Source organism: Cricetulus griseus, chromosome 4 (genome assembly GCF_003668045.3).
Source record: "Cricetulus griseus strain 17A/GY chromosome 4, alternate assembly CriGri-PICRH-1.0, whole genome shotgun sequence".
NCBI lineage: Eukaryota > Metazoa > Chordata > Mammalia > Rodentia > Cricetidae > Cricetulus > Cricetulus griseus.
In genome coordinates this window covers 6,255,820-6,258,916 of record NC_048597.1, presented here as the reverse complement: position 1 = coordinate 6,258,916, position 3,097 = coordinate 6,255,820, and the positions used below count along the sequence as shown (strand labels likewise).

Sequence of the window (3,097 nt, the reverse complement as noted above, 5' to 3'; positions counted from 1 at the left end):
GGAGGGGAGAGAAGAGGAAGAGGAGGTGGAGGAGGAGGAGAAAGAGGAGAGGAGAGGAGGGGAGGGGAGGAGGGAGGGAGGGGAGGAGAGGCCGCTGTCTAATAAGCTCTCTCTCTGCCAGCCCCTCCTGACTGGCCAGCTCTGCCCAGGTGTTGGTCCCCCGCTGCCTTCTTGAGGTTAAGAAGAAGCCGAAGCCGTGCTCCCTGATTGATGTACAAGGATTCATGAAGCACGCAGCAAATCCTTCCCGCCTTCCCTTGCTCTAGGTCTCCAGGCCAGAAGAGAGTGTAATCCTTCTACACCCGCTTAGATTTTCTGTCGTTTTTGTTTTAATTTTTCCCCTTTCAGTTCTGGAGAACCCAGGGCATGGTAGGCAAATGCTCTACCACTGGGCCACATGCCCGGGACTTCCCTCCTTAGTCAGGCCAGACTGTTAGTAAGTTAATAATGAAAAGATCAGTGCCAGCCCAGGATGTGTGTTCTCACCAGGTCATGGCCTTTGGAGTTGAGATAGTGAAGGCATTGCAGTGGGCAGCCTGGGGGGCTTTTGGGTGCAGAAGGATTGTCCTGGAAGTGCTGGGACAGTGTCCCTCTGCCTCCCGTCAGTGTGACACCGCAGTGGGATGCTTAACAGTTCACATTTGTCTATGATCTAGCCCTCAACATGGAAATACATTCTCTAGCTTCCTGCGCAATGAAAAAACAGCTGAAAAAACCAACTTACAGGAGGGGAAACTCATGTTGGCTCACATCTTCAAAGACTGAGATCCGAGGCTGGCCAGGCCTGTTTCTTCAGATCAGTGGTGACACACAGCAGAAGTTCGTGGCTGAGGAGACAGAAAGCAGAAGCACTGGAGTTCATCGGAACCTTCAATAGCGCCCCCAATGACCTGTCTTCTTCCCTTCAGGCCTACAGCTGTGCCCAATCCTTTGGGATTCCTGCAATTTTTGTCGTAAGCCACTGAGTTTGTGGTCACATGTTACAACGGCAATATGGGAACCAATGGAAAGAAGTCCAGGCAGGCTCATGGTATTCATGGTTGTGGGTCATGGTTCACTCACCCCTGAACTGGGGGCTCCCAGGCTGACTGCCTGCCATGCTAGGCATTCTATGTGGGAGGTGAGGCCTCCAGAGGGGTCTCAGTAGGTCCCAAAGTCCTATGGAAGGCCCCCCTTTCCTGGGAAGGCCTCAGGGCCATATTAAAACAGCAAATCTTTTTACTTGTGGCTGGGATTACACCTACCTCGATGTGGTAACCCAGTCTGTCTCCAGAAACACTGACTGGCAACTCTCAAGGGGTTGCAGCAGGAAGTGAGTTAGACTCAGCTTTGTGCAGTACATTTATGTTGTAGCAACACAAGCAGCCACTGCCACTTCCTAAACAGAAGCTGGGTGGGAAGAAGCCGTCCGTCCGTTTCCAGCAACTCTGCCCTGCGGGTCTCCTCACACATTGCCACAGTCAAAGCCCAAGAACTGTCCAAAACATGCACACATGGACACACACCACAGATACATGCATGTGTATGCACACACACAAACCCACACACGTACTCACAAATGCACACCCACATCTACACACATGCACACAGGAGAAAGACTCTCGACTCACAAATAAACAAGACCAGGAAGCAAGAGTCACAAGAGGGTCATGCTGTTTTACCTTGCTACAGTGGCTGCTCTTTCTATAGCAATACCGCCCAGCCGCTGGTACCGCCCAGCCGCTAAGGCCATAGCTGGGGGGAATTCTGTTCCTGTTGCTGCTGCTAAAGGTAGCTTTACTAAATCTCTATCACTCTAAGAGAGATTCAAAGGCAAGGGTGAAAACCTGCATGCCCAGAGAGCTAGAGTAGCAACTGGCTAGCTTTCTCTCTTCACTGTGGCCCCCAGAAGCCACTCCCTTCCACAACACCCCAACTTAAAAAAACAAAACAAAACAAAACAACATGCTAAGCCCCTCCCTGCTACTTCCTGTCAACCAATTGCTAAGCCCACCTCTCTGAGTCCAGGTTAATTTTATTTAATTAACGAAAATGCAACACACCTTTACATAGTTAACAACGGCAGCACAAAGAGATGTTAACACATCTTTGCCTGGTTAAACAAATACTCCACAACAGGTTCAGGTGCTGAGCACAGTAACGGAGTCATGCCAGAGTATACATCTGGGGGGAAAGATTTAAATCCTTTTTCAATTGCTGAACACTTCTTGGAGAAGAGTGCAAATACCATCCCCCACTACCATACAGCATGCAAGCCAGTTTCCCCCATTTGGGGATATCTTAGGGGTCAGCACATCTTGTGCGTAATGGGTAAGGCTTGCCCTGGAAGATCACCTTCACAGCCATGGTCTGATGCCAGTTAGTCTGATATATATATATGGGTGGGTTTCGAGACAGGGTTTCTCTGGCTTTGGAGCCTATCCTAGAACTCACTCTGTAGACCAGGCTGGTCTTGAACTCACAGAGATCTGCTGCCTCTGCCTCCTGAGTGCTGGGACTAAAGGCGTGCACCACCACCACTGGGCCAAATATATATTCTTAAAACAAGGGGAGTCACGATGGTCAAGTATGGGAAATGCTAGAAAAGGGATCTGAGTGGATGTTTGCAGAGAGCCGGAATAATCATCTTTAGCCAATAGAGGAGATGAGGTGAAATTCTTTTGGTTTTTATGGGGTTGATGAAAAAATTGTTGAAGAGGCTGAGGAGCATTTAAGGGCACTGGATGCTCTTGCAAAGAACCTTGGTTTGAGGCCCAGCACCCACGTGGGCAGCTCACAGCCATGGATCTGACACCCTCTTCTGAGCTCAGTAGGCACCAGGCCTGCGAGTAGTTCACAGACACACATGCAGGCAAAACACGCAGACATGTAAAATCAAATAATTACAAAAGAGAATAACTGTTGAAGAATCAGGCATCTGTGAGGTGGGCCAGGCAGTCACTGGAAGTGGGTGTTGGCAGTTTGGGGCCAGTGAAGACGTGCAGTGTAAAGTCGCTCCCACGGCAGATGAAGCTGGCACCGCTGAGTAAAATCACTGTGTTGTATGCAAGAGGGGGCTGGGAACCTGAGTTTTCTTGGTGGACACTGTATTTGTAAG

General features: G+C 49.8%; 1 long non-coding RNA gene across 1 annotated transcript in view; it reads right to left on the bottom strand.

The window, feature by feature from the left end:
• The window catches only part of LOC113835638, a 2,893-nt gene extending 508 nt beyond the window's left edge, over positions 1-2,385 (bottom strand). Inside the window, exons 1-2 of the long non-coding RNA XR_004769802.1 lie at positions 2,043-2,385; positions 725-827 (exon numbers count right to left, since the gene is read on the bottom strand). This is a non-coding gene — a long non-coding RNA (uncharacterized LOC113835638). The remainder of the gene's footprint in view (positions 1-724; positions 828-2,042) is intronic.
• Positions 2,386-3,097: the final 712 nt, after the last annotated feature.